Below are 15,821 nucleotides of genomic sequence, written 5' to 3'. Positions count from 1 at the left end.
TGATAAACTTCGGTGAGCTGTTACTGTGAACTTTATTTAATTTTATACGGTTCCTTTTACAGCATTGATGTTGTAATGTCATTAAAATACAATCTGTTAAATAAGCTTTGGCAGTTATTTAGTTGCTCAAGCGTAAATCAAGACAATAAGCCGTTTGCTCGCATGCACCCGTCAGAATCGGCAGGCTAGTGCAGAAGCTCTGTTGAATATACTGTGGTAAAGTAAATGCTCATATTATAAAGACATGGCGGGGGAAATGTCATTTAATGCAGTGCTTCGTTTACGTTTACAAGACCCACTTTATATCGGATATCCCTCAGCCAGTGGAGATCGCTCATTTTAAAAGAAAACACACCTTCAATGCGCCGGTAATCGCATCTGTGCACTGGCTTCACATGTAAATCACTCACACTTCATCCGCATCTGCTCACTGCAAAACACTGCCCCAGCTGAGACGTATGAACTGGTGGACGCACGCATGCAATATAACATGTAAATATAATTTGATTGTATGGTTTGGATGTTTTAGTGTGTGTGTGTGTGTGTGTGTGTGAGTGAGAGTATGTGTGTGAGTGAATGTATGCGAGTGTGTGTGCAAGCATGTGTGTGTGAGCAGGAGGAAACAAACCCCTGCTAATGGAGACAGAAGATGCTCAGCGGAGCAGAAACTCAAACAAAACATCACTGCCGCCAGACACACACACACACACACACACACACACACACACACACACACACACACACACCATCGAGAGTCAAAGCAGAGCCCGTTCACTCATCAGACACTGAAGAAAACAGCAGCTCAGAGGAATAACAGTGCTGGGAACATCATCATGACTAACAGCAGCAAATATAAGAGTCTGTGTTGACATGATATGTGTGCATGTGTTATATACATATATATACACATACATACATATATATATACATACATAGATACATATATATATATATATATATATATATATATATATATATATATATATATATATATATATATATATATATATATATAAATAAATGTGTGTGTGTGTTTGTGTGTGTGTGTGTGTGTGTGTTTGTGTGTGTGTACAGTGCTATAGAATAACTGTATTTTGGTGCAATTAGTCACCAAACATATTCAGAAATGGAAAGATGACACAATTAAACAAGCTGAATATTGAAAACAGAATTTCAGCTCAATTCTTCATTATTTATTTCTCTTATTTTTCCTCTGTTAAATGTGTATTTAATATTTTTCTCTGTATAAATGTGGCTGTGCTGGTGTCTGGAGTGTTATTGTAAGTCATTTTGTTAGATCAGCTTCAGCACTGACTTATTGACTAACTTATTTACATGTTGTGATGTTTTTATAAGTTGTTTACATTTTAAGATTTGGATTGCAAAAATTTTGAAGCTCAATATCTCAAAATCATTCAGAACACAGAGAACCTTACAATTCCCAGCAGATGATGTATAAGATTGCTTGGTTTGAGTCTGGGCTGGATCAGTTGGTGTTTCTGTTTGGAGTTTGCATGTTCTCCCCGTGTTGGCGTGGGTTTCCTCCGGGTGCTCCGGTTTCCCCCACAGTCCAAACACATGAGCAGTCTGTCTGCTGGAGGCTTTAGGATGAAAGCAGAACATCATCATCATCATCATCATCATCATTATCTTCATCTTCCTCTCCAGCAGACAGATCCCTGAGGAAGGCCGAGCCGCTGCGCTGCAGTGAGACGGAAGATCTGACCTAATGAAGCAACAATGGGCTGAGGAACGGGATTAGAGCTGAGCTGATGAGAACGGAGAGACCAGACACACTGCAGCAGGTCTCAGATCAGCTCTAACACTGAGCACACGCACAGGAAAACACACACACTATACACGACCAGCAGAACCCACACACACACGCATGCATGCATCACACAAACAAACATTCACACACACATGCACGCAAACCCTGTCTTAAACACACAAACACACAATCTCACACATGCATGCATACACATATACCACACACACACACACACACACACACACACACACGTACAGTACACACAAACATTCACTTAGTCACACATGCATGCACACATACAAATAAAGCCTGTCTCTCTCTCTTTCTCACTCACACACACACACACACACACACACACACACACACACACACACACACACGCGCATGCATTCATTCATTCATTCATTCATTCATTCATTCAGTCATTCAGTCACACACACACAAACACACACACACACACACACACACACACACACACACACACACACACACACACACACACACACACACACACACACACACACACACACACACACAGCCCCTCTATTCCTCCATTCAGAAAAGTTGAAAAGCCGATGGTGGAAATTTATGAATGACTTTCATAAGTGTGTGTGTGTGTGTGTGTGTGTGTGTGCTCATCTGAGTGAGAGTAAGCATGAGTGTATGCTGATGCATATGTGTGCGTGTTTATGTATCAATGTGTCCATGTACATATGTATATACGTGTGTGACAGCTTGTGTGTGTGTGTGTGTGTATTCATATATGCGCTTTTGTGTGTGTGTATATATGTGTGTGTAATGATCAAAATAGTGTGTTTGTGTGTATATATCTATGTGCGCATGTTTATGCATGTGTATATTCATATATATGCGTGTATGCAGTATATGTGTGTGTATATATATACGTGTGTGTGTGTGTGTGTGTGTGAGCAGCAGTAGCTGCCGCCGGCGTCCTGCAGGAGTGGAGTCTCGCGCTCATGTGTTGTGATTAGCAGGTAATGATCTTTGATCTAATGCGCTGACTGGGAAAGTGCGGCTCCGATAGAATTCCGGTGGATGTTGGGTCGACCTGGAGCCAGTGTCAGCTCTCATTAGGGTGGCGGGCTCCGTGACCCCCATCCGGCCGCCGGGGCCCCTGCTCTCAGCTGGAGGGCCCCGCGTAATGATATCAATAGCAGCAGGGGTGCAATGAATACAAACCCGCGTGCAGAATGTTTAGACAAGAATCCTCTCTGAGCCCCTCCATTACGGCTCCAGAGACACAAAGGGCCGCTCCGTCATAATCCACACGGGACACACTGAGGGTCAAAGGCCCCCTAGTGGACGACGCGCACACATTCAGCACACTTCTGAAAGCTCTCCTGACACAGCGCTGGAGGAGAAGATGCACATTGCTAGATGCAGAGCCTTCATCAGCTCTGTTTATTTACTTATGTAAATGTGTGTACATGATTATAACATTTAGTAACAATATTAAATATTATGCTAATTTGTCTGCACATATTTTTTTAATCGCATCATTATTTCATTATGATTTATTTTCTTGTCAATGAGTGTGTGTGTTCAGTTTAATAATAAAAGTAATAATAATATAAATATGCAGATGTTTGTATGATTTATTTACAATTAAAAGTAACATTATCTTTCAGTAAATATATTAAATGAGAGTCTTGCTTTGTTTACCAAACAAGTGGGTTTATTAGGATTTGCATAGTAAACATGATTCTTTTTTAAATACATTGCACAATATAAATAAACCCCATTTTAATATGAATTTCAATGAATGTTTTTTGCCTTATTAAGATTTTCATGTAAATTTTTACTTTCACCTCATTTAGGGAAACTCCAGAGATAAATACACTGGCCACTTTATTAGGTACACCGTACTAGTACCGGGTTGGACCTCTTTTTCCTTCAGAACTGCTTTAATCCTTCATAGCAGAGATTCAACAAGCTACTGGAAATATTCCTCAGAGATTTTGCTCCATATAGTCATGATAGCATCACACAGTTGCTGCAGATTTGTCGGCTGCACATCCATGATGCCAATCTCCCGTTCCACCACATCCCAAAGTTGCTCTATTGGATTGAGCTCTGGTGACTGTGGAGGCCATATGAGTACAGTGAACTCATCGTCATGTTCAGCAGTCTGAGATGATTGAGCTTTATGACATGCTGCGTTATCCTGCTGGAAGTAGCCATCAGAAGATGGAGACACTGTGCTCATAAAGGGATGGACATGGTCAGCAGCAATACTCAGGTAGGCTGTGGCGTTGATGCTCAATTGGTACTAATGGACCCAAAGAAAATCTCCCCCACACCATTACACCACCACCACCAGCCTGAACCGCTGATACAAGGCAGGATGGATATATATATATATATATATATATATATATATATATATATATAAACACAGCCGTACCTAATAAAGTGGCCGGTTTATATCTACTGTCCAGGATAAATGAACTATTTCAATAATATAGTGTATACTCAGTCTACTTTCTTCTTTAAAAAAAATGTAAAATTAAAAAAAAAAAAAGAGGAACAATACTCGAATAGTTCAGGACATTTTTTATGGTCATTGCAGTAAAGATCACGGTATAGATCTGAAAGCATATCCTCTGTGTGTAAACCTCAGTGCTTCAGAAATGAGCTCATTCTGTCCTCATGCTGAGCTTCAGCGGGACGTCCAGCATAAGAGCGCCCGCAGCAGGAGTGCAGGGAATCGCGGAGATGCGGCTGTCATGTTGGCAGGAGTGTGTGCAGATGTATTGCACACAGAGTCGCGGCCGTGCATTTGTGCCCCTGTACACACTCACGCACGCGTTTAAAAATGAAACAGGATTACCTGTGAATGCAGCGGGATGACACTTTTACAGGTCGAGGCAAAGTGAGGAAGACGAGGCACATAATGACGACGGTTTCTGTATTCTCCAGTCGCATCTGATTCTCATTCACAACAGTTTCCAGACAGATGTAAACAGGAGATACAGTATATGCTGGTTTAGATGTCTGATTAACACGAAAGTGAATGATATTTGTGAAGTAATCTACTCTGATATTTAAATATGCAGTGGGTATGAACACCGCTTTATAAACATACACACGATGACTTCTCCAATATGAATAAAACTCATATTTCATTAGACGTGTGCTCAGGACAGACCACATCTCTCTAAACAGAGCGGAAGCATGCGAGTTACCATCGTCATCATCATCTTTATCGGCTTAGTCCCTTGTTTATTAAGGGTCGCCACAGCGGAATGAACCACCAATTTATCCAGCATATGTTTTACACAGCGGATGCCCTTCCGGCTGCAAGTAAGTACTGGGAAACACCCATGCACACTTGTTCACACACACACACACACACACACACACACACACTTGTACACTACGGCCAGTGTAGTTGATCAGTTCCCCTATAGCGCATGTGTTTGGACTGTGGGGGAAACCGGAGCACCCGGAGGAAACCCACACCAACACGGGGAGAACATGCAAACTCCACACAGAAACACCAACTGACCCAGCCGAGACTCAAACCAGAGACCTTCTTGCCACAGTGCTGACCACTGAGCCACCATGCCGCCCTATTTGTTATTTGCACTGCCTTCATTTCTATTCGCAGGCTTGCATTGACATTTTCAATAGACTTCACCTTTATTCACGTGTTTTTATAGACTTTAAGTAATCAAGTCTCATGAATTCGTTAATCTGTATTTAGTGTGAACACAGCATAAACCCTTTTATTCATAAATATACCCAGGATGGCTTTGATAAACACAAATAAAGCCTGTTTTCCACTATTTATGCCCTCTAGTGTCCTGTATTAATAAACAGATATTAGATGACGTGTGCTCAGGACAAAACTACATTTCTCTAAACAGAGAGGAAGCAAATGAAGAATCATCATCATCATCGTCATCTTTATCACAAAGTAAATTTAGAGCGAAAGCCAGAAAAATCTCTGCAAAAAAAACAACAACTTGTATTTACGAAAAACTGTATAGAACTGTGTGGTTTTATTAGTTTTTTTTTATTTGCAGCCAGTAGCGAATACTGATTCCTTGTCATGGTGATCTGCCGATACAGAGTACTGAGTCTGATGCTTCAAGCTTTATAATACATTTTTAGCCTAAGTATAAGATTCTGACGGTGTGATAATATTGGATAAAAAATATATTACGGCATCACGGTATTGTGATCACTGCTCTTAAATATACTCTTTTTAAATGTCTGGGTAAAACACAAACCTTTTCCCCCTTTGAAATCTATATATATATATATATATATATATATATATATTATTTTTTTAAAGATTTATAATAATTTGGAGCAGTAAACATGTCAGGCTAAATCATTCAAACGAGTCATTGACTTCTGCTGTCTTTATTTGTTTCAAGAACACTGATTTCTTTACATGTCTTGACTGTATCTTTGGATATTTTTTCTGCTGAAGATACTGTTTTCCTAAAAAACAAACAAAATATAAATAAAAAAATCGTACACATATCTTACACAAGATTCTGGCGGTTTTAAAACCTTGACTTTTCCACATGGCGGTATACCTTGAAAACGGTTACTGTCCCATGCCTAGTCCAAATGTACTTAAGTTTAAGATAATCAAGATACTTAACCATTTTGTGTGAACATGTCATGGTCAGAAGCAACTTTACAGAACAAACTAGAAGCAAGAAAAATCCCTAATAAAGTAATTTGGAAACATTGCAAATCATAGAAGAAGAATTCAACATGTCTCAATGAAGTTTGGAGCACATATATGATGCATAAGGAGTTAAAATGCACACTTATGAATTCGTTACTTCTTTATTAAAAGGAAATATCTCCATAAACTGCTGCTTATTACAGTAAGTATATTACAATAAGTTATATTAATAAATATATATATTTACCTAATATTTATAGCCAGGTTTTAATGAACTTGCAATAAATGTTGAAAACACAGAACATTTAGTTCTGAAATATCAACACAATTTCACGGCAATTCGTAACTTTTTCATTTAGTGGCTAATTCGTATGAATTCGTACGATCTAATTCGTACAATTTAGTACGACTTGCTTATCCCCCAATGACGGTTGGGGTTAGGGGTGAGGTCAAGTGCCACCCCTCCTTTTTAAAATCGTACTATTTCGTACGACTGAACTCGTACGAATTAGCCACTAAACTGGCAAAACGTAAAATACTTACGTTTTCTTGTGAGATCAGGCTGGAAATATATAAAGGTTTCAGTTCTTATGTGTCCTCTGCTTGTAAACTTGTAAACAAACAATTGTGATCGGTTCATGAGATCCGCCAGATTAGCGAGTACTGATCGAGTCATGAAATGTGATTATTGGCAGATACCGATCTCTGTTTGATCGATCGGAGCATGCCTTATGGATGGATGCATAGGTTAGAGGAGGGGAGATAGATGACAAATTTGATTCATTTATGCATTCAATCATTGACCAATTGTATTGTTGTGGTTATTATGGGAAGACACTTATTGCAGGTAGAATTGTTCTTTATTTTACCGTACACTCTCAGAATTAAAGATACGTGAGCTGTCACTGGGGTGGTTCCTTTTCAAAAAGTAAAATTTGTAACTATAAGCTCTATTTTAGAACCTCAAGGGTACATATTAGTACCTAAAAAGAACAAAAGTGTTCCTCTTAAAAATTTTAAGTACTAATATATACTACTGAGCCACCAATATGCACCCTTTGAGTTCAAATGTGTACCTTTTCAAAAGGTGCGACCCCAGTGACAGCTCGAGAGTGTACAGTATTTAGGTGAATACTGCCTCCACAAACTCTTTGTTTGCACCACCTGGTTTCTATTTGTGTTCTGTTTGAAGTTCTACACGTTTGCGTTGACTTTGTATGCAGATTAGTTTTTTTTGCGCTAGAAGCTAATGGTCTAATTGGATTCAATGATCTATGCTAAGCTAAGCTAAATATCCTATTCCAAAAAAATAGTCTTGCGATTGTTGCGTGGGGTCTGAGGGATGTCCAACACATGCTGATCTCAGATCATTATCCGCTGCAGTCATTATTACAGTACAGGAGGGCATCCTCATACGGCAGAGAGCAGTTCTGGAGGCCGTCCCACATCAAACGCTGTCAGCACGCTGAGTTATGGAGCTCCACATCCAGCAGACAGAAACGAGGACGAACCAGCAGAAATCTGCAGCCAGTTACTCGCGGCGGTGTGTTGGTGAACGGCCGGATGATGGAGACGAAGAACAGGAGCGAACGCAGCCGCAGAGTAATGGATGAGAGTCTCCAAGACACTTCAAAGGCTGTAATGAGCCACTGATAACACTGTTCCACAGCACAGAGAGACGAGCGGCTGATGCTGGCACTGTGCCCACACGCTGTAATGCTGGACCAGCCACAATACTGACCTTATTATTAATGTACGAGCGGACGCAGCCATTAGAATCTCTTTAAATCGATGGGTGGATGGACAGAGAGTTGGGGAAGGAGATACTAAAATAATACATTTAGCACTTTATCATGTTGCTGTTCCTCTTCACAACACTTACAGACGATTATGGACTGAAGACAGCAGGTGCTGGAGAGTTTCACGGCTAATTCTGCCCCATTCCTTCTGCAAACAGGTCTTAAGCTGGCCAACAGTACAGGGTCTCCACACATTCTTTATTGGAGACAGGTCGGGACTGCAGGCAGGCCAGTCCAGTCTCTGTCTCCTCTGTGATGTGAGCTGAATGTGGTTCTGCATTGTCTTGTTGAAGAAGGCAGCATACTGAGCTCCAGAATCTCTCTGTGCTGTTCAGCATTACTGGAGCATCACACCTTCGCCAAGACCACCGACACAACCCCAGACCATGACAGAGCCGGGCTTCTTGTTGCTGGTGTCAGTCTGGATGATCCTCTTCTTCTTTGGTCTGGAGCACACAGCGCCCATATCTCCCAGAAAAACTGCTTCATCTGAGCACAGAACACGTGTCCACTGTGTGATGCTCCATCCCAGACGCCTCCCGGCCTAGAGAAGCGCTACTGGACACTGTTAACATAGGGCTTCCTCTTGGCACAGAGCAGTGTTGACTGGTGTTTGTGGATGTGACTCTGTATTGTGCTGCTTGTCACAGGTTTAGCACAGTAGTGCTGAGCTCATGTGCTGATCTGCTTATAGATGAATGAGGACTCTTGATGCAGCGCCCCCTGAGGGGTCGGAGGTCACGGTTGTTCAGCTCAGGCTTGCGCTCTTGTCCTTTACACACTGAAACTCCTCCAGATTCCTTCAATGCTGTTCTGCACTGCTGAAGGGGAAATCTCCACATGTCTTCCTCTCTCTCTCTGAGGATCATTGTGTTCACACACTTCTCTCATTTCCTCGGCCCATCTCTGCTCCTAAAGGACCTTTCCTGATGCTGCTTTTGTAGCAGATCCTCATCACAATCTTATTCAGACTTATTATATCTCTGTCTGCTCCTCAAAGTTTCTCTCCTCGGCTTTGAGAAGTTTGAAGGGAAAGTTCCAGTGGGCTCTGCAGCTCTCAGATCAGTGTTCAGTGGCTGCCGGTGTGTGTTTCTGATGCAGGTTAATGGGCTGCGCTTCATTCATGCTAATGCATTAGCGATGTCCCGAATAACAGACTGTGTGTCGGAGGAGTGTGAGGCTGATGGAGACGACACACACACGCCAGTGCTGGAGTGATTACACACACACTGATGAATCCTGCATGAGCGGTGCAAAGCAACACACACACACACACACACACACACTGCTGAATTCAGAAAAGACGGCACACACACACACACACACACACACACACACACACACACACTGCTGAATTCAGAAAAGACGGCGCACACACAAACACACACACACACACACACACACACACACACACAGTTTAATGCAGCATGAAAATAGCACCAAAATCCCACACACACACACAGACACACACACACACACACACACACACACAGACAGACAGAAACACGTGCACACACACATATGCACCAAAAATAAATACACACACACACACACCAAAAACACACATCCATACAGAGACAAACACACACACACACACACACACACACACACGCGCACACACACGCGCACACACACTTCAGTCAGTCATTTAAATAAGCAAATTTAAATAAAATAATGCACGCACACACACACACACACACACACACACAAGGTTTTGATGATCTAGAACGCTTTAGTGAGTGTGTGTTTGCAGAAACAATTAGCGCAGCAGTATATGTGATGAAGAGTGTGTGAAGTGAAGAGCGACGCTGTAATTAAAGCTGACAGTGACAGACAGACAGTGTGTTGGGTTGTTTGTTTGTGAATGTTGGTCTGTCTGCGCTCAGATGATCCACTGCTGCTTCACTGCGCATCATAGAAATCAAGCGCATGTGTGTGTGTGTGTGTGTGTGGAAAACTCTGTACACTCATTAGGGCTGAACAACATATCATCAGAGCATCAACATCACAATGTGTGTGTGTGTGTGTGTGTGTGCAATAGCCACAGCGCTAGATTCGATTATTAATTGAAGATTAAAATATATGATATTTAAAATGATGACAGTGTTGTATTACGCTTGATTGATTGTTCAATAGTGGCTCAGTGGTCAGCACTGTGGCCTCACAGCAAGAAGGTCTCTGGTTTGAGTCTTGGCTGCGTCAGTTGGCGTTTCTGTGTGGAGTTTGCATGTGCTTCCCGTGTTGGCGTGGGTTTTCTCCAGTCCAAACACATGCGCTATAGGGGAACTGATCAACTACACTGGCCGTAGTGTACGAGTGTGTGTGTGAATGAGTGTGTATGGGTGTTTCGCAGTGATGGGTTTCACTTGGAAGCTGTGTAAAACATATGCTGGAATAGCTGGCGGTTCATTCCGCTGTGGCGACCCCTGATGATTTTTGACTAAGCCGAAGGAAAATGAATGAATAATTGTTCAATTTCTGTGCTTGAATACTATCAGACTGTTCAGAAAATCATGAAGCACTGCTTATTTCACTCTTATTTTAGCTCTGTGCTGTTTATATCGTCTTGTCATTGATTCTATTTTATGCAGATGCTCTGCATGCAGGCCCATAGAAAGAGGGGGTTCGGGTGATTGGGAAGAACCACCCCTCACTGACAAAGGTCCAGACTTTGTCCCATGATGAGCTCATTTGTGCTGTTTAGACTGCTGTGCCATCATGGTGAAAATAACCCATGTATAAAGGCTTTAAGCCCAGGCAGAATCCTCTGTCGACTGTCGCTTCATTGTGACTTCTCAGTGCTGACAAATGTTTTTCATGAGTCCAACATTCAGCTGTGCAGGTGAATATACACTCTGATGTAAGAGCAGTCCTCTGTGCCTCCTGTATTTTTAAAACATTTTAAATCTTATTCTGAAAACAAAAAATGACCAATAAAAAGGTGTGAAGCACCAAAAGTGTGCCGTACTAAAACTGATTTGAATACTATTTTGGCTAAAATAGTCAAAAAGGATGATTATGATGACCATCCGACAAGCTAATAAAGAATAGTGCCTAAAATATCACTAAACTGCAGTATTTATATTTCATAATTAAATAGAAAATTGGGTGTATGATTGAAAAAAGAGAGAAAAAAAAGGACCAGCTCATTCACCAGGCCTGTCATTAAAACAGACTAAATCACCTCAGTCGATCTAAATTAATCAATTATTTTTAAAATATATTTATTTAAATCATCTGGAGGAATTTTAGTCATATTACAATATATACAGCAGCCAAACTAAATATCGCAATCTCAGATTTTTCCAATATCGCCCTAATGTTTATCATAGATGACAACTTTTACTGAAGCATGTTTACACCCACACATATACAGTCAATATAAGATAAAGGATTATTAGCCCACCTGTATATTGTTCAGCACATTTCTAAGTATAATAGTTTTAATAACTCATCTTATGCTATCTTTAATGATGACAGCACATAATATTAGACTAGATATTCTTCAAGACACTAGTATTCAGCTTACAGTGGCATGTAAAGGCTTCACTAGGGTAATTAGGGTAAAGTTAGGGTAATTAGGCAAGTCATTGTATAACAGTGGTTTGTTCTGGAGACAATCCAACACTAATATTGCTGAAGGGGTGAATAATATTGAGCTTAACATGACTTTAACACTATTAAAACTGCTTTTATTCTAGCACAAATAAAACAAATCAGACTTTCTCCAGAAGAACAGATATTAGAGGAAACACTGAGAACAATTCCTGAATCTGTTCAACATCATGTGGGGAATATTTGAAGAAAAACACAAGAAGGTGAATAATTCTGACTTCGACTGTACATGCATATACACACACACACACACACACACACACACACACACACACACACACACACACACACACACACACACACACACACACACACATATACACATGCATAACACATGCATAAATGAGTCTTTCAGCTGAAAGCATGAGAGATTGCTCCAGTAAGCTGTATTTGTGTGTTTTCCGCACAGCTGATGGTAAGCAGGTCTGCTAGCTACGCGTTTAACGATGTTCTGCTGCTGTTTGTGTGTCATTAAGACTCCTTCAGCTGGACTGTGAACATGCTTTTGTTACCTGTGTCAATAGCAGAGCTGGAAATCATACACTGAACACTGTGTTGTGCTGACTGCGAACACACACACGCTTCAGTTCGTGTTCAACCGTAAAACAACCTCCCAAATATGTATTGAAGACTGATATTTAGGTGAACGGCATCATGTGTCGGACAGGTGTGACAGCAGTGAGCTTAATTAAAGGTGCAGTACGCAATGTTTGGAAACACTTTTGACCTCAGTGTCTCACACACACGTTACAGCCAATCAGCAGGAAGGGGCGTGTCTTGTAACTGAGCTGTTTCTCAATATGCATTAATGTAATGTAACGTCATCATCAGTCAACAAAGACCACATAAACAACAACTCAAGACCACATAAACAGAGGACCCGTGACAGAACCCGGATGCATTATACTGCAGCTGAATAAAGGAGGTGGGAAGCATCGTATTCTTTTATAGTAAATTATTATTATTATATTATATATATAATTATTATATATAATTATATTGGCCACTTTATTAGGTACACCTGTCCAAAATTTGAACAATTTTATTTGAAAAATCAAGAGAAACAAAAAGTATTCCTCCTTTTTTTATTTTGTATTTAATATTTTTACCTAATGTACAAATTTGGGCTACCAATGTCTGGAGCATTATTCTAAATTATTCTGTTAGACTAGCTCCAGATTTGGCTTCAGTAGTGACTAATCTACTGTGTATAAGCTAGAGATTACAGCACATGTTTGGGCTAATAAATCTGCCTTACATTTCCGCTTATGGACAGCAGAGTCTATATTTTACCTGGAAACACTGCAATAATCAAAAAATAATTAAACAACTTTAAAAATGCCACTGATGAAGATGGAGTAAAACAGATGAGCACATATCCATTATTCAAATGATTCAAAACTTCTGAATAATACAGAAATAATCCTGGTAATCAATAATAAATGTGATTGTTCTGACCCAAACAAACTGAGGGTGTTTTACAGGTGCTGGTCTGAGAGCTGAGGGGTTGTGTGTGTTTGGGCCTTGTTCAGCAGGCTGTAGACGCTGATGATCTCCTGTGAACACGGCTCTTTCCGCTCCACAAGCCCAACACATGACCTGCGGGCCGTCTGTCCAGTGGTCAGCGCCTCTGATCTGACCTCTGCTCTTTGATGATAATCAGACGCTCCAGCATCAAACGATGGACATCCAGATGCAGGAGTGTGTGTGTGTGTGTGTGTGTGTGTGTGTGTGTGTATTCTGCAGGTTCACCACATCAAAGGTAAAGACAGGAATTAAAGCTCAGCTCATTTATTCAAATCCTCTGGACATCTCCACTTCCCCAAACTGACCCTACTGAATGATCCTGTGCTGCTGAGGGGCACTGTAGTGTGTGTGTGTGTGTGTGTGTGAATGAGTGTATGTGCACGTGTGTGTGTACAGTTGAAACATTATTTAAGCCAATGAGTGATCATAAAGATAGCTGTACAATGTGTGTGTGTTTGTGTGTGTGTGTGTGTAAATGAGTGCATATTTGTGCACTCAAGTGTGTGTGAATGATATGTGTGTGGTTGTGAGTATGCATGCATGAGTGTGTGAGTGTTTGAATGAGTGTGTGCGTGCGTGCATGCACGTGTATAGAGTAAGAGAGTGTGAATGTGCGAGCATGCGTTTGTGAATGAGTGTGAATGTGTGTCTATGCATGCGTTTGTATTTGCGAGTGTGTGTGTGTGTGTGTGTGTCTGGTGGTCAGCTAACGATGTCGCGGGTGTGAAGTGTTTGATTCATAAGCTGCTGCGGTTTGATCATGTTTGATGGACGCTCCAGCACTTCCTGTCCCGGGTCACGCTCCGTCTGCCCTCTGTCCACACACACACACAAACACACAAACACACACACACACACACACACACACACACACACACACACCAAGGTCCAAAGCCAGCGCCATGACTCACACACACGGGCGATCAGTGGCTCCAGCTGCAGGTCGAGTGGGTCAACACTGGACACACACACATACACACACACACACACACTGACCAACATCCAGAAGTAGATCCTGAGGAACACACACTCTCACTCACACACAAGCTCTGATCATTACAGAGTCGCATGCTCACACTGCCACCCTGTGGAGACTCACATACACACACTCATACAGTCACATGCTCACACATCAACAAAAACACACACAGGCATACACACTAGACTAACACAAACATGCCCACACACACAAAACACAAACATTCACAAGGCAAACACAAACACACACACACACACACAAACAAAACGCCAAACACGCACTCACAAGCAAAAACACACACACACACACACACACACACACACACACACAAACAAAAAAAACACACACTCACACACATACACACACACACACACAGACAGACACACAAACAAAAACATGCACACAAAAACACACGCACAAAACATCTGCACACAACACACACGCACGCACGCACGCACACAAACATACACACAAAGCACATATGCACGCACACACCCAAAAACACGTGTACACAAACAAGCACACACATGCACACAAAAAAACACACACACAAACATGCACCCAAACAAAACACACGTACACACACAAAAACATATGCACAAAACAGACACACACACACACACACACACACAAAACACATGCACACAAAACACATACAAACATATGCGCACACACACACACACACACACACACGGCTGAGGGATCAGTGAGTGGACAGGTCAGCGTTCACACAGCCTCAGTCCAGCAGAGCCACATTAAAAATAATGAGGCAGAAACACACAGACCGAGCTCAGAACCTAATCATACATCAGAAAACACACTTAAACTGAGCCGCGCACACACACACACACACACACACACACACACACACACACACACACACACACACACAGCTAATGTTTGAAAATGTCTATAAATATTCAGCCTTAAAAAACGCAGTGTTCTTACATTTCAGATTATTGAATTATTATTAAACATTTAATGGTTTATAAAAAAAAACACAGATTTATTAAAATACTATTGTTAATCATTCAAATAAACAATTCAGATTCTGATTGTTTCGACATATCTTTAGCCCCATAGTCTAGAAAATGCTTCTTGATTTAAGAGTTTGGAGATATTTAGACTAGAAACAAGACTAAAACTTGTAAGAAAGGCATTTTTGCAGTGTATTAGCAGACGCGGCTCTCATGGAGGGCCTGAGAACACACACACACACACACACACACACACACACACACACACACACACACACACGGGGCCCTCGATTCCTGCACAATAACACAAAACACATGCAGACAGAGGCCAGATCGCTCAATACATGACAACACAAGAGCCGCGCTGACCACACGTTATCTACACAACATCACTGTCTGCACCACAACCAGACGCCGCACATTACACACCACTGAAGACAACCAGCAACTCAACTGCTCCATTCACACCCGGGAGGACGATCAT

The sequence above is a fragment of the Danio rerio genome, chromosome 5 (genome assembly GCF_052040795.2).
Source record: "Danio rerio strain M-AB ecotype USA chromosome 5, GRCz13ab, whole genome shotgun sequence".
NCBI lineage: Eukaryota > Metazoa > Chordata > Actinopteri > Cypriniformes > Danionidae > Danio > Danio rerio.
The sequence above is the reverse complement of the archived record's forward strand: the minus strand, read 5'-3'. Positions refer to the sequence as shown.